Here is a 26,016-nt window from a genome sequence, read left to right on the forward strand (position 1 = left end):
CACACACACACACACACACACAGAGAGAGAGAAGAGAGAAGTAACTTCTCCCAGGTCCCAGCGATAAGCCCTGTAACTGATTATCTAATACAAAGTGCTCAGCAATAAAATTATATACACATAGGGCACACTAAACGAACTCATATATCACAAAGTTCAGGTGTGCATAGGTGTGTGGCTTTATTTCTGGGTCTTTGATTTGATTCCATTAATCAACCAGCCTATGTTCATGCCAATATCATGAAGTTTTTATTACTATTGGTCTATAGTATGGCTTGAGGTCATGTATGGATGTTCTATTATTTTATAGTATTGTTTTAACTATTTTGGGGTTTTTGTTTTTCCATGTGAATTTTAGAATTGTTGTCATAAGGTCTGTGAAAAATTGTGTTGGCATTTTGATGGGGATTGCATTGAATCTGTAGGTTGCCTTTGGTAAGACAGTCATTTTTATTATGTTAATCCTACCAGTCCATGAGCATGGGAGTCCCTTCCATCTTCTGATTATCTTCTTCAGTTTCTTTCTTCAGAGACTTGAAGTTCTTATCATTTGGCTTTTGACTTCCTAGATACCTTGCATTATTTGTGGCTACTGTAAAGGGTTTTGTTCCCCTAATTTCTTTCTCAGTTTGTTTGTCATTTGTATAGAGGAGGGCTACTGATTTTTGTTTTTGAAATAATCTTGTATCTAGCCACTTTGCTGAAGGACTTTATCAACTGCAGGAGTTCTTTGGTAGAATATTTTGGGTCACTTATGTATACTATCATATCACATGCAAATAGCAATACTTTAACTTCTTCATTTGTATCCCTTTGATCTTTTTTAGTTGTCTTATTGGTCTAGCTATAACTTCTAGTACTATATTGAGATATGGAGAGAGTGAGCAACCTTTTCTTGTTCCTGATTTTAGTTAGATTGCTTTGAATTTCTCTTCACTTAGTTTGATGTTGGCTATTGGCTTGCTGTATATAGCCTGTATTATGTTTAGGTATGGGCCTTGTATCTCTGATCTCTTCAAGACTTTCATTATGAAGGGGTGTTGGATTTGACAAAGGATCGTGTGATTTTTTTTCTTTGAGTTTGTTTATATGGTGGATTATGTTGATGGATTTTCATATGTTGAACCATCCCTGCATCCCTGGGATGAAGCTTATTTGTTCATGGTGGATGATGTGTTCCTGAACTAGGTTTGCAAGTATTATATTGAGTACTTTTGTATCAATGTTCATAAGGGATATTGGTCTTTTTAACTTTCTTTGTTGAATCACATGGTTTAGGTATCAGGGTGACTGTGGCTTCATAGAATGAGTTTGGTAATGTTCCTTCTGTTTTTATTTTGTGGAATAGTTTGAGGAGCTCTCCTTTGAAAGTCTGGTAGAATTCTGTGCTAAAACCAGCTGGCCCTGGGCTCTTTTTGGTTGTGAAACATTTGATGGATCCTTCTATTTCCGTAGGAGTCATAGGGCTGTTTAAACTATTTAGCTGTTCCTGATTTAACTTTGATAGGTGGATCTATCATTGTCCATTTTCTTTAAGTTTTCCAATTTTCTGGAATACAGGCTTTGGAAGAAAGACTTAATGATTCTTTAGATTTCCTCAGTATCTGTTGTTATGTCCTCTTTCATTTCTGATTTTGTAAATTTGGGTATTATAGCTCTGTCTCTTAGTTAGTTTGGCTAGAGGTTTGTCTATGTGGTTGATTTTTTTCAAAGAACCAACTCTTGGTTTCTTTGATTCTTTGTATTGCTCTTTTTGTTTCTAATTCATTATTTTCAGCCCCAAGTTTGATTATTTCCTGCAATCTATTTTGGGTGTGTTTGCCTCTTTTTTTCTAAAGTTTTCTGGTTATTTTTTAAGTTGCTAATATAGGATCTATCCAATTTCTTTATGAAGGCACTTAGTGGTATGAATTTTCCTCTTAGCACTGCTTTCATGGTGTCCCATAAGTTTGGGTAAACTGTGCTCTTATTTTCATTGAATTCTAGGAAGTCTTTAATTTGTTTCTTTATTTCTTCCCTGACCCAGTGATGACTGAGTAAGAAGTTGTTCAGTTTCCATTAGTGTGTAGGCTTTTTGTGGTTTCTGTTGCTGTTTAGGTCCCATTGATTCATGACCTCTGTTAGCTTCATTATTTCTCTATTTAGCTTCTGTCTTGATGATCTGTCCATTGGTGAGAATGGGGTGTTGAAGTTTCCCACTATTAATATGTTGGGATCAATGTGTGATTTAAACTTTAGTAATGTTTCTATTACAAATGCAAGTGTTCTTGTATTTGGGTATAGATGTTCAGGATTGTGATGTCCTCTTGGTGGATTTTTCCTTTGATGGGAATGAAGTGTCCCTCTCAGTCTCTTTTGATTAATTTTGGTTGAAAGTCTATTTTATTAAATATTAGGGTGGCTACTCCAGCTTGCTTCTTGTGTCCATTTACTAGAAAAAACTATTTCCATCCCCTTACTCTGAGGTAATGTCTATCTTTGTTGCAGAGGTGTGTTTCTTGAATACAGCAGAATGTTGGATCTTGTTTCAGCAACCAATCTGTTAGTCTGTGTCCTTTTATTGGAGAGTTGAGACCATTGATGTTAATAAATATTAGTGACCAATGATTGTTAGTTCTTTTTATTGTGGAGTGTCTGGTGATAGTGTGTTTGTGTGCTTGTTTTCTTTTGGTTTTGCTGTTGTGAAGTTATCTATATCCTGTGTTTTCTTGGCTGTAGTTGACCTTGTTGGTTTGATGTTTTCCTTCTAATATCTTCTATAGGGCTAGGTTTGTACATAAATATTGTTCAAATTTAGTTTTGTTATGGAATATCTTGTATTCTCCATCTATGGTGATTGAAATTTTTGCTGGGTATAGTAGTCTAAGTTGGCATCCGTTATCTTTCAGTGTTTGCATGTCATCTGCCCAGGTCCTTCTGGCTTTCTGGTACAATTCTGACAGGTCTACCTTTATATGTTAGTAGGCCTTTTTCTTTTGCTGTTTTAACATTTTTGTCTTTGTTTTGTACTTTAGTGTTTTGATTATTATGTGGCAGAAAGAAATTCTCTTCTGGTCTAGTTTATATGGCGTTCTGTAAGCCTCTTGTATGTCTAAGAACATCTCTTTCTTTAGGTTAGGGAAATTTTCTTTGATTTTCTGGACCTTGGAGCCTGGAATCTTCTTTTTCATCTATTCCTATTATTCTTAGGATTTGTATTCTCATGGTGTCTTTGATATCTTGGATGTTTTGTGTAAGTAACTTTTCCATATTAATGTTTTCTTTGAGAGATGTATTGATTTTTGCAATTGTATCTTCAAGGCTTGAGATTCTTTCCTCCATCTCTTGTATTCTGTTGGTGATGCTTACCTCTGTATTTCCTGATCTCTTCTCTAAGTTTTCCATCTCCAGGGTTTTCTTGGTTTGTGTTTTCATTATGGATTCTAATTCTATTTTCAGGTCTTGAACAGTTTTATTAATTTCCTACACCTGTTTGACTGTGGTTTTTTGTCTGTCCTTGATGGCTCTGTTTGGTTGTATTTTCCTGTATTTCTTTGAGAGATTTGTTTGTTTCCTCTTTATATGCCTCTAACAACTGCAAAATCATAGATTTAAGATCATTTCCCTGTGTTTTAGCTGCAGTAAAGTATCCATTGTTTTTTTGGTTTGTGGTGGAGCCATGACACCCTGGTTTTTGTTGATTGTGTTTTTATTCTGGCCTTTAGCCATCTGGTTGTCCATAGCCTTGCTCCTTTATTCTTTGAATCTGCACCTAAGACTGGATCCTTCCATCTCTGGTGTCTGGAGTAGTTTTCAGGATGAAGAGAAAGGTCAGGGGAACATAAATGGGGGCTGATGTTTCAGATGCAGCCACTCTGGGTGAATGTTCCAGAAGGGAAGGCTCAGGTGTCTTAAATGGCAGGGGTAGTGCTGGTGCCCTGAATGGCATTAGGGCAGGCATGGGTACATTCAATGTCAGTGGCATGGGCACTGGTGACTTAAAGGGCAAGGGGTACAGGTATGGGTGCCTTGAAGGGCCAGGCACAGTCATCTCAAGTGGTAGCTGAGGGGGCACAGATCCCTCAGGTGGAAGCTGCAGGAGGATGTCCACCTCAGGTGGCAATTGTAGGGGATCCTGTGTCTCAGAAGGCAGCTGAGCTGCAGCTTACAGGCCTATCAGACACTGCACACCTGAGACTCAGACTCGCCTGGGCTCCACCATCTTGGATCCAGGATCTGTAAGATTTTATTGTCCATCTGGTCTCCACAGGGGGACAGACAGAGCCATAATTTGGAAGTTGGGATGCTGTTCCAAGAATCCGGAAGCTGCCTTCAGGGGAGCAGGAAGGATCTGATATCTGGCTCCTGGAGCGGCAGGTCCCTGGACCTGAGGGCCTGCACTCTCCCAAGCATGCACAAAGGGCAGGGAGCACACATTTCTTGACTCTTGAATTTGGGAGATGGCCACAGGGGGCCTGAATCCAATCATCTCCAACTCCCTGGATGTCCCCTCCAGTCTGGGAAGCAGCAAAGTCAGTATTTTGGATCTAGCTATCTGTTTACCCACCATTTTCACAGTCTCTGGTCTTCTGCCCCTTAGATACAGTATACAATGGTGACCACCATCTTGGAATTCTCTATTTTTTAACATGAACTAAATTACTTTTCTAAATAATGCTACTATGTAGATTATGTTGTTTTTCTTTCTTGCCATCTTTAAAATCAAGGTGTGTGTGTGTGATTTATTGAAATTCACATAGTTAGTATGTGTTAGAACTCAAAGCCTGCCATGAAGCAAACCTCAAAGTCCAGGTGGTTGGTCACCTTACCAAGTGCTCCTTAGAATCATAGCATACCAAGAAGTAGAGGCGATGGGGCAGAATAATCAAGAAAGTGCTTGCCTTGCAGGCATGTGACACTGAGTTTAATTTAGAGAACATTTGTGAAAAGAATCTCTGGGTCTCACTGACCATCTAGTCTAGCTGAATCAATGACTGACAAGCCAAGGGAGAGACTCTGTCTCAAAGGCAACCTTCCTCAGATGACACTCAATGCAGCCACTTCTGATGAGAACTGATAGTCTAAGATCAGAAAGAAGGAGAGGAAGACCTCCCCTATCAGTGGACTTGGGGAGGGGCATGCATGCAGAAAGGGGAGGAAGGGTGGGGTCGGGAGGGAGGGGCTTATGGGGGGGTACAAAATGAATAAAGTGTAATTAATAATAAAAAATAAATTAATTAAAAAAATAAAAAATAAAAATAAAAAAGCAAAAACACACACACACACAAAGATTATCCTGTACGCTCCACTTATGTGGATGCATGAGCCTTGGAAAGCAAATGCAGACTGTGATTTACTACAAGGTCCTCGGGATTCAAAGGCACATCATTGTCAATTCTCAAAGTAATAAATAAGCACATACTAAGTAGGTGCAGGCAGTGATTAACCGAAACACCATTCTCAGCACATAACGCATCCACTCACTAAATCCTGATGACCTTCAAGTTTTCAAAGACTGTCCAGTATCTTTCTCATTTTTTTTTTCATTTTCATTTATTCTTATTAAAGAACTTGGAGAAAAGATAGAGCCTAGCATTGCTTTTAAGGGCTAATAGACAATAAATTGAAAAAAAAATTTAAATAGGTTTGAACTAATACTTCCTCTTCTAGGATGTAGTGCTGAGACAGTGATCAACTATATAATAGTGTATATAAGCAGTCTTTTAAAATAGTGAAAAATAAATAGAGAAAACCTAGAAAAACTTCACAAGATTAAGTTTCATTTGTTCAAATAAATCCTGTTAAATATTGTACAGTCAGTCAATGTCATGATTTATTTTATGGTTGTTCAAATAATGTTAGAGAGTTCTTTGTTGTCACATGGTTTGTTAACATAAGCATGTGCTAAGGAAGTCAGTCTAATATACACACACATGTGCATAGGGTGGTGGTATTTGGGATGAGTACGTCATAGCATGGAGCTATGAGTCACTTTTGTTCTCTTGACTTTATTAAATTCTCCATTTTAAATAAAACAGCTTTCCTGTAGTACTAATTAAAACAGTTATTCATTGAACAAATGCATACTTATTCACTTAATAAATTCACTTAATAAATATACACTCCATGTTCCACTTCATGTGCAAAGCTCTGGAAAGGATTCCTTAAATAAACACATTTCTTTAGCATCTTCTTTTACTTCAGAAGAACTTTTGCATATATGGAGTCCTGAAGAATAGGTGAAGGACTATGTGGATAAATAGGTCAGGTTGGCACCCTAGAAGTGTGTGTGTGTGTGTGTGTGTGTGTGTGTGTACTTTCTACATTATCTTTTTGAAACAGGATCCCTGAATCTAGAACTCATCATTTGGCTAAGCCAAACTGACCAATGAGCTCCAGGGATACCCCTGACTCTGATCCTTGCTCCAGATCCACACCGCTGCACCCCAACTTTAGTCCTGGACTTTGGGTCCAAACTCTAGTCCTCATGTTTTAGCAGCATGCAGGCACTTTACTGACTGAGCATCAATCTAGTCCTACACGTAGATATTTATGTAGACAATAGCAGTGCTAATCAATTGCCTCTTTAGCACAAACCACAATCTAATAGGGTTTCTCAAGTCCTATTGCCATTGAAAATCCATTATTTATGGTTTAATTATTGGGAATATCATCAGACTCAAGGTTCTTTCAGTTATTGGAACAGTTTCAGAAAAACAGTGGCAAGTGGGAGTCCTTGCAGATGAGGATGTGCATAGATCTGATCCTAAGAGTAATGACTATGTTAGACAGATGAAGTAAATTATCAGAAAGCCCTCTATTCTGTGAGAAGCAGAATACTAGTATCATTGGGCATATTTTTATGAAAAGGATGGCTTTGTCACATCCCATGAATGCTGTTGAATGCATGCTGGAGGTGTCATCACTGACCTCTTAAGCTTTTGTTTTAAATCTAATTGTCTACTTTGCAAAAGCAAATTGAAAGTCACTATCCTTTTATATCTCTCTAAAGACACTCATTGCATTAGAACAAAATCCTAGTTATGTCACTCTGTAGCCATCATGTTACCTTGAACTCAAATGCTTCTTCCCTCTTTCATTTCTCACTGAATCTAAAAGCCAACTTCCAACATCGGTCACTCTCCACAATGGGCCATTTGTACTTTTCCATAGTCCACAAACATTATCAGCCTAAACAGATACTTTATGTTTTTAGTGATTTTGCTGTCTATGGAGTCTTTCCTGCCTGGTTTTCCACCGTGCTACACGGATACTGATATGCTTAACCGACATGTGTGCAGTCCTCAATTATGCAACAAGTAGAGATAATAAAGGGGTAAAAAGAAAAAGGAAAATCAACATCATTTAACTTTCAGTACCCCTGAAAAATCCCAAGACTTCAGCACCATTATCCTACAGAGAAAAAAGAAAGTCATGGAAATCAAGTAGGTCACAAGGGATACTAGCTAATAGGAAGAGGCAGAGCAGGGAGGACCAGCTTGTGTCTTATTCCAAGTTTATTGCTGGTACAAGTATTGAAGCAACGTTGTGTTCCCGTACAGAAGGCTGGCATCAGTGGAAGTAGAGATCCTCAGAAGATAAAGAGCACCCACCGTCTGAAGGTGCCCTAACAGGTACCTAGAGGTCTTATGTATTAGTTGGAGTTATGTCTGTAGGAAAACCCAGGAGACTAGAAACTCAAACTTCTTTGAGTCAGATTATTTTTTCTTTTCTAGGAAATGTCACTGTTCATTTTTAAGACCTTGGTAATGAGGCCACTCACATTGCCAAGGACAACTATGTTTGCTTAAAGACAAGTGATAACCACATCAACAAAATGCCTTCAGAGCAACACTTGGGCACTGTTTGACTAAACTACTGGTTCCCATAAACTAGCTATGCTGCCAAGTCAAATTAACTATCTCATCCTGTCAGGAAGGACACTTTAGCCATTTAGATTGTCTGACTTTCAAGGCTTCTCCAATTCACAGTTTCTCTGATTAATGCCCTCTTTTCTTACTCTTTCACAATATCTCATTTTAAACTCTGAGATGCACAATAATGAACTAATCTTAGAAGAGCTAGGAAAAGTCTTTCAACTACCTTCAGTGCCCATGCACCCTTTTTTTTGGTATCTAAATGAAGTTTTACTGACAGAGAACCGGTGAAGGTTATTTTAGTGATGTAATTATTAAATCTTGGTGGCAAGATTTTCATGAGGAAACTCAATTCATGTCGTCTATCCCTTCTTATCAATACATAGTGGATGAAGGACAAGAAGGCTGTTTCATGCCCACTCCATCATTTCTTTTGAGATAGTTCCATCACCTTGTAAGGAATGTCTAAGGATTTCTGACATTAAAGTCAAAAAGTGTAAATTCCACAGAAAATTTAGTGAATATTTATTGCTGACAGCAGATAATATGCCGGGTGATGTACACCAAGTGTGTAATTCTATTGTCACAGTAATCCTGTAGGTTTGATCATACTTTAAATTGTCAAATGGAGACAGACACAAAAACAAACACTGGCCGTAGATTGAGCTTTTAGATCTGGGTTGGAGCCTTTAGTTGTCTGTGGTCATTGTTTTCTGTCACTTGTCACCCTGCACTGTTCTGCACAAAAGCTTATCCATGTCCCCAAAAATTTATATCCTGAATACTGGCAGTGATGGTGCTGAACTGGAGGGAAAACGGTGGTTTCACATGGGTTTCTGACTCACATTGGTACTTATACCTCACCCTTACTTCCCAGTATTGCCTAGAAAATTCTTCTACTAGCTTATGGAGAACAAGGACAGTGGTTTCCTACGCCAGTCTTCTCTAATAATGGGGCTGTCTCAAATACACTGTTATACACACACACACACACACACACACACACACACACACACACACTCACACACTGCCTTGCTTATTTCATTTAGACCATTTTTTAAAAGTGAAGTGTCATTTATTTGCTAATTTACTGTCTCTTTAAAAGTATAATTCTATAAGATCAGAGGGCTGCTTATTTTCTTCAAGTGCTTATTTTCACACGGCATAAAGGAAATTCACTATAATACAAAGCACTCGGTGCTATTGAGTGGATGAATGGCTGAATGGATGGTTGGATAAATGAGTGAAGAGCATAGGAATGGCCTTGGGAAAGGTCTGTTTCAAAGTAATCAATTCCTGTCAACTTCCTGCCTTGAGGCAACTGATTTCTTCTCAGGAAGGACTTCTTATCCGGAGGTGCATCAACCCTAGGTGACATCCTACTCTTTTTTTTTGTCATAATTATCATAGTAATGATGATGTTAGATAGGCCTCTGCTTATAAATCAGTCATCTAGCAATCCTATATTATTGTTTTTTTAAGCAATGACCGATTCATCTTTTTTTTTTTTTTTTCATGGCAGTCAAGCTATGTTTTGGATCCCCAAAACTTATCACAGTGGTTAGCACAAAATAAATTTATGATATTTATTTTACAAGTGACTAGAAGAAAAAGCAAAAATGGCATCTCATTTGCCTTACATCAATGAGTATTTTATAGTGATTCTGACACATTTGATATTAGTTAAGTACATGGACATTAAATCAGGTTCAGGGCATAAGTTTCTGCCTGATTATCCTTTCTAATTTTTTAAAACTTTTTATTGATTCTTTGTGAATTTCACATCATGCACCCCAATCCCACTCGTCTCTCTGTCCCTTACTATCTGCCCTCTGCCATTGTAACCTCCCTCCTAAAATAAATAAAAAATAAAATAAAAAAATAAATGGATAATTAAAATAGAATTAAAAAAATCCCGCCATGAAAGCTGTAGTGTGTCACACATTATATCCCTTTGTCCACATATTTTTACTTGCAAATATTCATTGTAATGAGTCATTGGTTTGGTTCAAAGCATCTGGCTTCCACTATACTATCAATACTGAATCTTCATTGGGACTTCTATGGGATAGCCTGTTGTTGCCCTGTGTCATGGAGATCCTGCAGCTTTGGATTTGCAGGACCTGCCCATTTACACACTCCAGCATATCACAGATAGGGCAAATGTTGGGGTGGACCAACAAAAAGCCCTAGATCTTGGCCTAGGAGCTAGCTAAGTTGATCAGCCTGCCAGATCACCTGTGTCCATACCACCAGGGCAAGCTTTCCAGCACTATTCCAACTAGCTCACCCAATATTGCAGCCATCTCTCATGTCCTTGGGGCCCAACTCACGACTTTCACTATCAAGCTTATTCTACTGTGCTGCCCAGGTGAAGTGTAGGGTTTTCTCTCCTGAGTGCTGCAGCCAGTGAGAGTCAGGAACAGCACTCCCACTCTCATGACCTTGGGAAGAACTCTCCTCTCTGCCACAGGTATCAAGGAAGGAAAAGGCATCTCTCCCTTACCCATGCCATCCCACAGGAAACAAGGGGCAAAGCCAGCTCTCCCCTGCTCACACCCTCAGGCCAGCTGGCCTTTGCTCTGGCCACCAGAGTCAGCTCTGCTGTGCTTCCTGGGTGAGGTACAGAGTCCGATCTTCTGAATGTTAGAGGTGGTAAGAAGTGGGCCCCACTCTCCCACTCTCATGACCTCAGTGCCAGCTCTCCCATCTGCTGCAGGCAGTGAGGTGAGGAGGAGTATTTCTTCTTATTCATGCCATCCCACAGCAGATGAGGAGCAGGGTCAGCTCTCCTGTGCTCATGCTCTTGGGGCCAGCTCATTTGCTCTACCTCCATCAGAGTAAGCTCTACTGTGTTGCCCAGGTGATGAGCAGGGACAGCTCTCCATAGTGTGGTGCCTGGTGATGGCTGAGACCAATTCAATACAGACCAGGGAATTGGTGGTAGCATGGGCATGGGGCATCAACACAGATCCCAGCTGCCAGAGATCATAGACCCAGACATGGCCTCCCCAGCAGAAGCCTGGGCCCAGATGTCTCCATGGCCTCAGGGAAGCACAGGCCACTCAGATTAGCTTGTTCTCCCTGCCCCAGCAGCATGGCCCTCAGATATCCACATGGTCTTTGGTGGCAGCCCAGACCACAGACATCCACTTGGCATTTGGTGGTAACTTGGGCCACAAGGACTGACACACATCCTAGCTGCAGCAGGACCATGGACTCAGACATGGCCTTTGCTAGCCTCCCTAGCTACAACCTCACCAGGGCCTCCTTGTATTATATGTCTATTTTTAATTGTCAAGTCTCCAGTTCTGCCTTTCTCTACAGTGCAAGAACCCCAAGGCTTAGCTGTCTCTTCCATCTCTCTACCATGTGTTCTATCTTTCCCATCTCTCCATCACACATTCGTTCATTCTAGTGGCAACAATGGCAGGTCCTTGGTTATCTTTCTTCCTGCCACCACAATGGGTCCCTAATTATCCTTTTACTAATGCATGGTTTTCACATAATAAATCCCAGTTATAATCCCAGTTAGTAGCTAGGTGGGGAAAGAGAATCATTATACTTTCTTAAGTAGAGTGGAGTGTGATTCCAGGAATTGATTAGCAAGGTGCTAAAAAGGCCCTAAAGAAAAAGAAGGATACAATACAATATATAATACAACCGCACATTGGGAATTTTAACACCCTTAGGCCAGAGCCCATGAACTTCACTTGAATCCTCGCACTGCTGCTATTGTTGCTGAAATATGAAATGAATAAGAATGAAAGGGACCCACGCATCTTTGCCCACCCTGAAGTTCACTCTAGAGTGACCAAGAGTCTGGAGCACATAACAGCCTGCCTCAAATTCTTGTGTTCACTGCTGTTCTGCAGAAAATACTGTGCAGTGGATGGAACCAGCTGCTTTTTCTTTCTCCCCATTCTTTTCATGCCTCCAACTTGAAGCAACGAAGGGAGGCTTTCTGGCCAATAGTCCAGGAAATGCAGCTTTTATTGCCCTGCTCTGACAGAACATGAGCACTTTCTGAACTGCCTCATGAGGATCTGACTCAGCCAATCTGGCAAGTGGCCCTAGGAGTTTGCATCTATCACTAACTACTATGAGAGGCTAGTGCTGCTGTACTCCAGGCCATATTTTGAATTTCAAAACTACTCTTAGCAGACATTCTAAAGGGCATACATGGAGTGGACAGTCAAGGACAACCCAGCCACTCTCCTGAATGCAGGATTTTTATCTTCAAGCTTCAGTTTCCTAATGGATAAAGCTCAAATAACACTATCTCGTCTTTCCCAGATGTTCATTTTAACCTCAAGACTACCTCATAATTCCCTGGAAAGGTTATGGAAAAATAGAGATTTCCAATTTTATTTTCTAAATATTCTGACCCACTAGGTCTTGGTTGTCAGACTAGATTTTTTTTCCCTTTCCTACGCTGATTTCCTTGGACAACTGGAAAAGGGAAATTCTGAATGTTTCATAGGCTATAGTAGACACAATAAGCCAGATATCAGGCAAACATCCTAACACAATGTCAGATGTATAAGACTAGTGGTCACTAGCAACTACCGGTACCACTTATTGTATTAGTTTTAAGGAAAATTATGTATGAGAAAATATGTATCCAAGTGGCTAAAACACATCTCTCTGGGAGCATGAAGCCCAAGGTAGCATAAGCACGAAAGAATTAGAAAATGATTGGTTGCAGCGCATGGCTTTTCACTTTGATAACACCAAAATGAGTAGCATTTTAAATTATCTATAGCGATATATTTAACACATAGGGTGTGAAATTTCATGAGAAATACCAAGATGACCTTAGGAAGGAGCACAGATGGCCTCCTAGGCAGATGGTTGAAAGTCTCTCTTCCTAGAAGGTTATTCTGAGCCAGAGAAAACAGGATATGTGCTCTGAGCCTGCTGTATACATATGAGTGAACCGCCAGCCAATATGGTCTGTGCATGCTCTTGGTCTGCTCATCCTGTATTCCACTAGCTCTATGTGCCTGACTTGTCAGAGAATTCTATCTAAAGGTTTCTTTTTTAAATGTTAGAAGATTTTAATTTTTCCACTGCTGACTGCTGTTTTTTCTTTGGAAGAATATTTTTCTGAGATTCCTGATAAACAAAGATTGGGTACTATACACTCCTTCATTTACTTTCAAATGGAGATTTCATATTATATGCTTCTTTAAAAAAAAACTCTCAGAATTTTACTAAGATGAATGATGCAAAAATATACCCTGTGAAAAAGTATTTCATTAAATGACATTAAGGAATCATGAGATGTTAATAATACCACCTTGTACAAGGTATTACACAGCATATTTAAAAGGCAAGGAAGGAACTGTGCAAAGCAATGCTGAGCTAGCCCTGGGCAAACTTTAACAGAAAGAAAACGCTTCACCAGCAGGACACAGAGCCATACTTCATTATTAAATTCTTCCCCTCATTCTCAAGGCCTACTGGTTTCAAATATCTCCAAAACTTGAAGAAATACTGAAGGCTCCCACAGTGGAGCAAATGGAATCAAGTAGACAGGCTTGAGTCCCAGCTTTACCAATTTCTAGCTGGGAGATTTGGACAAATGACCTACTTTCTTATCTATAAAACAGGGTTAAATTACCACACATTGAAGTATAAAGTATCTAAGAGAAGTTGGTTAATCTTGGCTTTCCCAACAGACAGAGGTCTTAAACAAGTAATGTGTTCTATCTTCCATAGCTCCTTTTTCTAGCAAGTATGGCGGTAATCCATGCCTACCTTTAATGAGACTGTTAGGAAGGTCAAGGGTTATGTTACTATGGCTGGTCCAGACATGTCAGGTAATGGCAACATTTGTTTTATTAACTGACATATAAGTTCTTGGGAGACAGACAAGCATGGTGGCTCTTCTGTACAGTAGCAACCCAATGTTCCTTACTCTTAAGGGCTTCTTTACATGAAAACATGATACAAGAGGAAAATATGTTGCTTTGAATGAGAAACGTCCCACATAGGCTCAGGGATTTGAGCACTTGTTCCTGAGTTAGAGGCATTAATTGTGAAAACTGTGGTGGATGAGTGAACTCTGTTAATGGGGGTGGGTTTTGAGAGTTCATAGCCTTGCTCTACTACCATTTCTATTCCACTTCATTCTATCTGCTTCCTGCACGTGGCTAGAAGTGCAATCTCTCACCTTCCCACTCCTGCTTTCAGCTGCAATTTCTCCCTGGACATTTTGGACTCTCCCCCTGGAATTGTAACTGCAAATAAACTCTTTCTTATATTAGTTGCTTGTTGTCATGTTTCTGGTACTACACCAGAAGAAAAGTAATTGATAACAGAGGGTTAACCTGAGAGATAATTCATTGTCAGTGAAGAATTTAATCATTTTTTGAATAGGATTTTTTGCCATCTCCAAACCAAACCACACTTTTGATGAAATGGCAAAGTTTCCTAGTTAATAGAATGTCTGGCAGAGATATGTGTCCTTTGACTTGACATTTTAAATGTCAAACATAATTCAAGGAAGCGTATTATGATAATCCTTTGGTATCCATTAGTCATTGATTCCAGGTCTTCATGTGGCTAATAAAATCCACAGATGTTTAGGTCCTATATCAGGTGTTATAGTTGTATACAATATGTCATAGTCGTTCCATATATTTTAAATCAACTATGGATGACTTGGACTACTTAATGTAGTATAAGATCATTGTTATTCAATACATATGTTGTCATAATTTATTTTTAAAAATTCCAGATAGTATATGTTGAGGACATATTCCCACCATACCTTTTACCCCCTTGTCTTCCTATATTATTTTTTCCTAGACAATTTTCGTCTTCTTCTTTCATATGATGTAAACATAAGACTTTGTGGCTTTGCAAAATCGAGGGATCTTGAATGAGAGAAAACATGTCATTTTTCTGAAACTAGAGATAATCATATTAAGTCAATTTTCTCCTAATTATGTATGTCTCTCTCTCTCTCTCTCTCTCTCTCTCTCTCTCTCTACATATATATATATATATATATATATATATATATATATATACATTTATAGAGAGACAAGGAAATTCTGAACATGCTTGTTACAGATAAATTTTTTTGAATATTTTTTTTATTTGCATCTAGTAAAATCCACAGCTGTGGAATCCATAAATATGGAGGGGTGGGTGGTATTTGATTATTCAAAGATAAAAACTAAGAAAAAGAATTGTTTGGTAGCAGATACAGGAATATAGCCATTACACAAAAATATAGATTTAGTTTCATCCTTTAAGATTTTCTTATAATGAATTTATTTCCAAAATTCTATTTTATGTACCATCCATTTTTGTTATGCAGTAGATAATTTTTCACAAGAGTTACTAGAACTGAAACTATTTCTCAGGGGCTAAAAGTACTTGACATGTAGTCTGACAACCAGCATTTGACCTCCTACAAGCTGTCATCTGACTTTGACAAATTCACCATGGCATTTGTGAGTGTGTCTGCACCACACACACTCACAAATATAAACAAAATTATGTTGACGTTGCTTTACAAACTGTAATCAACCATATAAACAAACTGAAAGAAATAAACCACATAATGATCTCCTTAGATGCTGAAAAAGCATTTGATAAAATCCAACACTCGTCCAGGAAATCAGGGATACAAGGCACTTACCTAAACATAGTAAAGGCAATATATAGCAAGCCTATAACTATCATCAAACTAAACAGAGAGAAACTTAAATCAATCCCATTGAAATCAGGGACAAGGCAAGGCTGCCCACTCTCTCCATATCGCTTCAACATAGTTATTGAAGTCTTTGCTAGAGCAATAAGACAACTAAAGGAGATCAAGGGTATACAAATATGAAAGGAAGAAGTCAAAGCATCACTATTTGCAGATGATATGATAGTAGACATGAGTGACCCCAAACATTCTACCAAGGAACTCCTACACCTGATAAACACCTTCAGCCAAGTGGCTGGATACAAAATTAACTAAAAAAAAAAAAAAAAAAAAAAAAATCAGTAGCCCTCCTATATGCAAAAGACAAATAGGCTGAGAAAGAAATTAGGAAAAGAACATCCTTCACAATAGCCACAAAAAAACCCATAAAAGTATCTTGGTGTAACTCTAACCAAGCAAGTCAAAGACATGTGTGAAAAAGCATCAGGTGTCCGAAGAAAAAAATAGAAGCTATCAGAAGATGGAAAAATCTTCCATGTTTGTGGATCAGAAGGATTAACATAGCAAAAATGGCCATTTTACCAAAAGCAATCTACAGATTCAATGCAATCCGCATCAAATTCTTTACAGACCTTCAAAGAAAAATTCTCAACTTCATCTGGAATAACAAGAAACCCAGAATAGCTAAAACAATCTTCTACAATAAAAGATCTTCTGGAGGTGTTTCCATCCCTGACCTCAAGCTGTACTATAGAGCAACAGTAATAAAAACTGCATGGTACTGGCATAGAAATAGAATGGTAGATCAATGGAATCAAACTCACGACCCAGAAATAAACCCACACACCTGTAGACACCTGATATTTGATAACAGAATTTTCATCAACTCACAGTGAAAAAGCACAGGTTCTGTGAAACCTACAACCTTCAGAGAAGGACATAATTAATGTAGGGCATAGTAGAGATGAAGTCATGTAGGCAATAGAGTAAATTTGCTTTGGTAGAGCAGAGAATGCATCATGGTTGTTGGAATACAGTCCTCTGACAGCAGCTTATCAAGAATCATGAAAGCGGGGTTGGAACAATGTCTGAGTGGTCAAGAGCAATTCCTGCTCTTGTAGAGGACTGAGTTTAGATTCCCAGTCACCACACAGCAGTTTGCCACTGTCTATGACTCCAGTTCCAGGGGATCCAATCTTCTGACCTCTCCACATATAAGGCATGCATGTGGTGCATATGCAGCCATGTAGGCCAAACATTTATACAAATAAATAAATACTTAAAAACAAAGATTCTTGGACTGTAAGGAGTTTGAATAGATGGAATTGAGTCGTAGAGGCTTTTAAATTCTATAGTGAGAAGATAGGATTATTATTATTTTTTTGTACAGTTTTCCTGAATGTGTACTGCAGAGTACTAGCTCCCTTATGTGCCCTGGCATAGAAGGGGTCTATGAGTGATTATGTCTGAAGCCTGATTTATATTCTGCTTTTTGGAGACTTCTATCACACATTTGCATGTTTAGTTTAAAGCTCCAAGAAGCACTTAGTTTAAAAGTTCACATTTTCAAACCTTGCAGCTTATACATTCCACATATTCTTTTTCTGGAAATGCCTAATGCCATCTCAGGAAATAGGATTTTGGAAACAGTGTACTAGCCAAAGTTAAACTACTGCTAGCAGCACACCCTGCAAATCCTGCAGTTTTTCATCTATATAGGTGTGTACTCTATGCAAAGGCTTTCTTCATACCCAGTGAGTTCTCATCATATTTGTTCTTCATTTCCCCTCCAATTAGCAAAACCTAAGATGCATGAAAACCAAAGACCTGAAGTAAATTTATTTCACCAATATTGCTCAACTCTAATGTTTCCTTTTGATTTATCAAATACTGTTGAGAATTCCTCTTTAAATTTTTATTTTTGTATTTCCCTGCTTTAAAATTTCTTGCAGGCTTGGTTTCTTTAGTTCTTGGCATACAATAACAATCATCCCTTTAAAACCTTCGTTAAGTAACACCAGCACTAATTCCTCTAGAAACTGTTTTGTGCTATTTTTCCTCTTGATAATAGGTGGCTTCCCTAGGTTGTCATCTGTTAGTATGTTTTCTAAATTTTCATTTCCTGAACATGTTGTATTTAGAAGCTTCAGGTCTAGTGAAATGTGATTCTATTTGAGTGCTTACTTGTTTTCTTATTTTATCATGCACTTACTGGGATTAGTGTCAAACTACAAATGCTGGCTCTTGAGTGAAAGCTTGGGTTATTGCCTTGCTTTTGTTGGGGTCTTTGACTAGAACCTGCCCCATACTTCTACTGCTCATGACTCACCCAGGATAAGTGGGTAAAGTTTACATTTGAGATTAGAGGTTTGAGATTAGGTCTCCTTCCCCTCCTTCCTCACTTCCAATTCACCATGGTCTCCAATTTCTGACCTCTTATTCTGCTGGCAGAAAGATGAGAGGGTTGATTTGTGCTTTTTAAAAAATTGTTTGTCCCATCTCATTTGCTTTCTTTATGTAAGCTACCTAAGACAATGTTGACTTTAGTCTGCTTTCAAGCTAAAAGCATCCAGTCTCCTTACTAAATCACTGCTTCTGTCTCCTGTTTGGTGCCTGAAGCTTCATTGCCATCACTTATTATAGTTGCATGTGAGAGGAGTATTATCTTGTAGGAAGCACTTGGCCTGCTTCAAGCTAAAACTCCTCCCTTTAGTGTTTGTTTGTTTGTTTCTGTAAATGCCAAGAGAGTATTTCAATTGATCAGTTTATTTAAAGAGTTAACAAGTAGCTTATTAAAACGGCCCCATGCAGTACAATACTATAATGGACAGGGGAAGTTCAGCATATGATAAAACTTTCAGTATACTCTAAAAGTTATGTTGGCTTAATGCTTCATTGGACTACCAACATACAGAGGAGGAAGAAATTTTTCCTGGAAGACTGGTGCATCTGTGCATCTTGTTTATAAGATATATTAGATGGGACAATTTATAACTAAAGTGTCTTACTTGATCCATGTCAGAGTCAGTTCCCTCTCCTCTTATTAGGGAACCCACATAAGGATCCAAGCTGCCAATAGGGTACATCTGTGTAGGTGGCCTAGGCCCAGTCCAAGCATTGTCCTTGGTTGGTGCTACAGTCTCTATAGCCCCTCTGGGCCCTGGTTAGTTACTCTGTTGGTCCTTTTGTGCAGTTCCTGTCCTCTCTGAGTCCTTCTATCCTTCTGCCTACTCTTCCACAAGACTCCCTGTGTTCCTTAGTTGTGGGTCTCTGCAATTGTTTCCATCAGCTGCTGGGTAGAGCCTCTCAGAGGAGAGTTATGCTGTAAGCATAGCAAAGAATCTAATAATGTCAAGGGTTGGCTGTCTCCCAGGAGGTGGATCTCAGAGGGGGAGATATAAGGAACAGGGAGGGAAGGTGGGACCAGGAGTAAAGAGGGGAGGGGCTAAAATAAAGATGTAAAGTGAATAAATGAATAAAAATTAAAATAAAAAAAGAACATGTGGAGAGGCTGGAGAGATGCACTGGATATTATTCCAGAGGACCTGCATTGATCATGAGTACCTTTTTTGTGGCTCACAATTCCACTCCTAGGGGATCCAATGCCCTCTTCCAGCTATCACAAGAAGTGCTGCATGCACATGTGTGGTGAACAGACATAAAAGGTGGCAAAACCTACATAAAAACCTGTTAAAGTATCACTATTTGCAGATGATATGACAGTATACATGAGTGACCCCAAAAATTCTACCAGGGAACTCTACAGCTAATAAACACCTTCAGCCAAGTAGCTGGATACAAAATCAACTAAAAAAAAATAAAAATCAGCAGCCCTTCTGTATGCAAAAGACAAAAGGGATGAGAAAGAAATTAGGGAAACAACACCCTTCACAATAGCCACAAGGACATAAAGTACTTTGGTATTACCCTAACCAAGCAAGTCAAAGACTTGTATGAAAAAAAACTACAAGTCTCTGAAGAAAGAAATAGAAGATAACAGAATATGGAAAGATCTCCCATGCTCATGGCTTGGCAGGATTAACATGGTAAAAATGGTCATCCTACCAAATGCAATCTACAGATTCAATGCAATTCCCATCAAATTACCAACACAATTCTTTACAGAACTTGAAATAAAAATTCTCAACTTCATATGGAATAACAAGAAACCCAGAATTGCTAAAACAATCCTCTACAATAACTGATCTTCTTGAGGTATCGCCATCCCTGATCTCAAGCTGTTCTATAGAGCAACAGTAATAAAAACTGCATGGTACTGGCATAGAAACAGAATGGTGGATCAATGGATTTGAATATCAGACACAGAAATAAACCCACACACTTACAGACACCTGAGTTTTGACAAAACCATACAATAGAAAAAAGATAGCATCTTCAACAAATGGTGCTGGACTAACTGGATATCTACATGTAGAAAAATGCAAATAAATCTATACTTATCACCCTGCACAAAAACAAAATCCAAGTGGATCAAAGACCTCAATATAAAAATGAACACACTAAACTTGTTAGAAGAAAAAATGGGAAAGAGCCTTGAACTTATTGGCACAGAAGACAACTTCCTGAACAGAATACCAACAGCAAAGGCTCTAAGATCAACAATTAATAAATTGGACCTCATGAAACTGAAAAGCTTCTGTAAACAAAGGAAACTGTCATCAGAACAAAATGACAGCCTACAGATTGGGAAAGGATCTTCACCAACCCTATATCTGACAGAAGGCTAATATCCAGAATATATAAAGAATTTAAGAAGTTAAACAGCAACAAATCAAGTAACCCAATTAAAAAATGGGGTATAGAGCTAAACACAGAATTCTCAAAAGAAGAATATTGAATGGCAGAGAAGCACTTAAAGAAATGCTCAGTGCCCTTAAGTCATCAGGGAAATGCAAATCAAAACGACCCTGAGATTTCACCTCAGAATGGCTAAGATCAAAAACTCAAGTGACAATACATGCTGGAGAGGATGTGGAGAAAGGGGAACCCTCCTCCACTGTTGGTGGGAATATAAACTTGTACAACCACTTTGGAAATCAATCTGGTGCTTTCTCAGACAATTAGGAATAGTGCTACCCTAAGACCCAGCTGTACCACTCCTTGGCATATGTCCAAAAGATGCTCAAGTATACAAGGACATTTGCTCAACTATGTTTGTAGAAGGTTTATTTGTAATAGCCAGAAGTTGGAAACAACCCAGATGCCCCTCAGTTGAGGAATGGATACAGAAATTGTGGTACATTTACACAATGGAATACTACTCAGCAATTAAAAACAAGGAAATCATAGAATCTGCAGGCAAATGGTAGGATCTAGAAAATATCATCCTGAGTGAGGTATCCCAGAAGCAGAAAGACACACATGGTGTATACTCACTTATAAGTGTATATTAGACACATAATATAGGATACTCATGCTAAAATCTGTACACCTAAGGAAGCTAAGCAAGAAGGAGGACCCTGGGTAAGATGCTCAATCTTCATTCAGAAACACAAATGAGATGGACATTGGAAGAGGGGAAAAAACAGGGAACAGGACAGGAGCCTATCACAGAAGGTCTCTGAAAGACTCCACCCAACAGGGTATCAAAACATGTGCTGAGATGCATAGCCAAACTTTGGGCAAAGTTCAGGGAATCTTATGAAAGAAGGGGGAGACAGAAAAACCTGGAGGGAACAAGAGCAACAGAACCAAAAAAATCTTGGCACAGGGGTCTTTTATGTGACAGATACTCCAAACAAAGACCATGCATGGAGATAGCCTAGAACACCTGCACAGAAACAGCTCAAGGCAGCTCAGTATCCAAGAGGGTTCCCCAATAATAGGACCAGGGACCATCTCTGACAAGAACTCATAGGCTGGCTCTTGGATCAACTTTACCTGAGGGGGGAGCAGCCTTGCCAGGCCACAGAGTAAGACAAAGAAGCCAGTCCAGATGAGACTTGATAGACTATGGTCAGATGGAAGGGGAGGAAGACCTCCCCTATCACTGGACTAGGGAAGGGGCATAGGAAAAGAAGAGGGAGGGAGACTGGGATTGGGAAGGAATGGGGGAGGGGCTACAGCTGGGATACAAAGTGAATAAACTGTAATTAATAAAATAAAAAAAGTAAAAAAAAACATTAAAAAAAACAGAATGGGGGCTGTCTCTGACAGACTTTGTTGCCTGCTTTTTTATTATTGCTCCTCCTGCCTCCAGTGTGGCTGCCTCACCAGGCCACAGGAGAGGAGGACAGTCTCAGTCCTGATGCGAGTTAAGCAGCTGAGGTGGGGGCTCCCCTTATCTGAGGAATAGCATAGGAGTTATGAGTGAAGAGAGAGCAAGGGTGGGACTGGAAGGGGGGAAGTGGAGAAGAGGGAGGAGGCCAAAATTGGGATGAAAAGTGAATTAATTAATTAATTTAAAAAAGATCAGGAAAAACCAAAAGAACAGACAAACAAAATCAAAAAGAATCCATGGATATTAAACCTTCTGTGTTTTATTGGGACAAATAATACTGGTGGACTAGGGTTGAAAAAAATCACCTGTGATTAATAAGAAAGCAGCATCACTAAGACAAAATCTGTGAGTTCATCAGGGTCAGTTCATGTAATGTGTAATAGTCCCCTACATAGTACTTATCGTTAAGGCATTAAGGGACTACTGAGAACGTCTAAGGTTTGTCACTGTTTGGTATGGTTAGAGTCTTCCTGGAGGAAAGTCAGGAGTGGCGGTTGGTGAACGTGGAGCCCTGGCTGCGGTGGAAACCTCAGGATTGAATGGACATGAAGAGAAGCTGAGGCTTGAACGATGTGATGTATTGGAGGCCCTGAAGTGGCCAGGAGAGACTGTTGGTAAAGGTGAGCCTTAGTTGCCATGGAAACCAAGCATATTGGAGATGCTGGCACCATTGATACCCACCAAAGACAGTAGCAGATGTGGAGTGGAGCCAGCCTGAGTCTATGAGATAAGCTGTATGTGATAAAGACAAAAGTGAGGTTTTCCAAGCTTAGAGCTGAAACTCAGAACATCATGAATGAGTCCCAAACACCAGGCATTGAGCTTTTCACACTGATTTTAGTTTTCTTTTGATCTGATTGTTACTATGTGCTGATTCTCCACTCTTGGAGTAAGAAATTATTAACTGTTTTTTAATTTTAATTTTACAGAAGTCCACATATAAGAGTCTAGATTTTCAAAGAGACCCTTAACTTTCAGTGGTTGAATTTTTTAAGACTATGGAACTCTTAAGGTTACATTATATTTTATATTTTAATAGTAACATGAGATCTTGGGGATAAACAAAAAAAGATAGGTTATAGTTTAATAGTAATATATTTGTGTGTTACATTGACAGATGGTCACTTGTATAGGTTTTTAAAACTTTTGTCAACTTGACATAAACCGAAGTTTATGGAACTGTGCAACCTTGGATATGTCATTTTATAACACAGGGATTCCCTCTTCTCTACACATTTTATTTGTTTCCTCCATTAACCTCTTCATAAACATAGATGTAAGCTCATCTTCTTGGATTTCACTTATGTTAGTGTGTCCAGGCCTACTTGGTCCTGGTTAACTGGATTCTGGAGATGCCATATTGCTTTGTCTTTTGATGGTTGTACTTTTATGCTGGCCTCTATCCATCTGGCTGTCTCAGGTGTTGTCTGTTAATTTCTGGTGCCTGTTAGAGTCCTGGGGTGGAGAGAATTCCATTGGCAGGGTTTTGAAGGAGATCTCCTCAGCTTTTTGGGTATGATCATCTGAATGATGGTGCTTCTCAGGAATTGTCACAGTTCACCTCAGGCATGTGGTAACTGTGGTGTTCAGGAAGGCTCTCCTCTCATCAGGAGCAGTCCTGGAGATGGCTGCCCTGATGCTGGTTTTCTTGCTCTGAATTTAGCGAGCTGCTTCTGCTGCTCTTAAGCTGTATTTGCTGGGCTCAGCCCTCATGAAGAACCACAGAGTCCCATGGTTTCATCAGTTTAGCCAGGGATAACTGGTCGCACTTTGGAGCAGTATCTGAGGGCTGCTCCAATGGCTCTCAGGTTTTTGTAGGTCTGAGGCTGGAGCTGTGTGCTGCGGTGCCCTAGCTGTAATCAAGGGCAGGTGAGCGCGGCACTCATGTGTGCAGTAGCAGGCCAGAGCCTAGAGCCTGTGGGAACCCAGAAACTTTACTGGAGCTGGGTGCCCTGAAGGTTGGACCTGATGTTTTCCCCGAGTCTATGGTTTTGGAGTCTGTAGTTCTGTCTAAGATGGCAAGTAGAGCACGCAGATACAGGTGTGTGGCTCCACTTTGCTGGTAACTGGGCATCTGGGGGCCTGTAGGAACCCGGGAATTTTTCCCAAGAACTCTTTTTTTTTGGGGGGGGGGGGGTGTCAGCTGAGTGCTGTGAGGTCAGAGCTGCTCTTCCCCTTACTGTGGGCTTCCACCCGACAGAGAAACTCAGTCTCTGGTGCCCTGGGGCGCTCAGTTGTCTGGGATGGTGAGTTGGGCACACAGGCAAGACTCTCGGCCGGCGACTGGGCACGCAGGACCCAGGTCCCTTTCTAGGGATTGTCTGGGTGACCTAAGCTTGGTCCTGATCACTTCCTGCACCATGGGGTTTCTTCTCGACTGGAAATCTCAGTCTCTGGTGTTATAGGGCCCACAGTTCAGTCTGGGACAATGATCAGAGCACCCTGGCATGTGGCTCTAGGCTGGCGACCGAGCACCTGGCAGGACCTGGGAACTCTTCTGCGGTTTAGCTGGGTGACCTGAAGCCGATTGACTCTTACACCATGGGGTTTCCTCTCACCTGGGAAACACAGTTGTTGGTATTTTAGGACCCAGAATTCAGTCTGCTGGTCACTGTGTAGATCCTGCTGTGCTGCTGGTCAGAAAGAGTGTCCTCCTGGCGCCACTATTTTGGATTCCCCTCCCCCATTCTCATATGCTACTAGAGACAGTTGCATCACAGAATCTCAAGTCTGCTGTTCTTTCATTTCACTGAAGCAACATAGCTAATTTTTAGACCACAGGTGCTTATAAAACTTTAGAAAGGACAATTTAATGTTCCTGACTTTTTTTTTTCATGCTCATATACTAAGCAGCAAACCACATTGTGAGGATACTAGGAAGAGGACACTCCTCTTCACTGTTGAGTATAAAGTGTTATCAGTTCCTCTAATTAGGTAAGTCACCTGGAAGTACCTCTTATCCATTAATGGAGATTGGCCAGAGGTCAACCTAGCAGACATGGGAGAATGCATGGAAATATGGGATAAGACTCTAGTTATAAACTCAGGCTTGTTTTGTGAGAAATTCACTGGAGGAAGAAAATACAACTTAATTTGGTCCTTTACAGAGCGTGAGTTTTGCAGTCAGAGATATTGAGGCTTATATGCTGTCTCACTCCATAATAACTGGGTGTCTTGAGACAAGTATTTAAAGTTTTTGAACATCAGTTTTCTCTGGTTCAGACTGAAATAACAATCTCTCTCCTGCAGAGTAACATATGCTGAATGCCTAGGACAAAGGCAGTTCTGACATCCACACAGTAAGCTCAGCTCTGTGCACTGTCACAAAAGCAGGAACAAAAGTGAGGCTTGACCCAAAAAAGATATGCATTCACTGGTGACAGACATGTTCAGAAATTGGTTAACACAAAAAGTAGGCCATTATGTGAATTATGGAGCTGTATTTCATTTCACTATGCTTATGAGAGTGTGTCTGAAACATTTAGAATCCAGACATACTGTTTCCTGATTACTTTTAGTAATATTTTAAAATGTGTTTGTTTTAGCAAATATCTTTCTAATCCATTACTTTGCTTAAAACAGAAGATACCAAATTGATGGTAATGATATATTTATTATCTTCTTCATGCTCTAATTTAGAAAAATGAAAGATAAATGAAGAAACTTGTCCAATATCTAATAAGTCAACAGCCCTAACTCTACCTTGATTTTAAACCTACCAATTTGTCTCTTCTACAGTTGTATTAAATTCAAAACACAGAATAATCTTGTCTAGATGCAGTTATACCTTTCCTCATATCTAACATTTCCTAGATCATTTCACGAACATGAGATTCCCCTTTTCTTAGCTCCTATTCCTTTTACTTTACTTCACACCCTGCAACTAATATCTTTTTGGCACTGGGTGAGTGAATCTGGCTTTCACAGCTCTCCTTCCTTTTGCATTCACTTCCCTTTCATGAATCCTTTCTAGTCTCTAGTTGTTGTAGATTTCATAGAAGTACCCTCCACTACTCTCATCAAGTGGCTAATGTATTAAAGGTCCCAGTGGAGCAGTGTTTAGAATTTAGACTTTTGCAAAGTATCTTAGTTAAGTTTCTATTGCTGTGATAAAACACTATGACCAAAGCAACTTGGAAAGTAAAAGGAACATGGAAGCAGGAAATAAAGCAGAGGCCTTGGAAGAATGTTGCCTACAGGCTTGCTTACCATGGTTTTCTCTGTCTACTTTCTTACATTGCCCAAGACCA

Source organism: Psammomys obesus, unplaced genomic scaffold, assembly GCF_907164565.1.
Source record: "Psammomys obesus unplaced genomic scaffold, mPsaObe1.curated_primary_1811, whole genome shotgun sequence".
Lineage (NCBI taxonomy): Eukaryota > Metazoa > Chordata > Mammalia > Rodentia > Muridae > Psammomys > Psammomys obesus.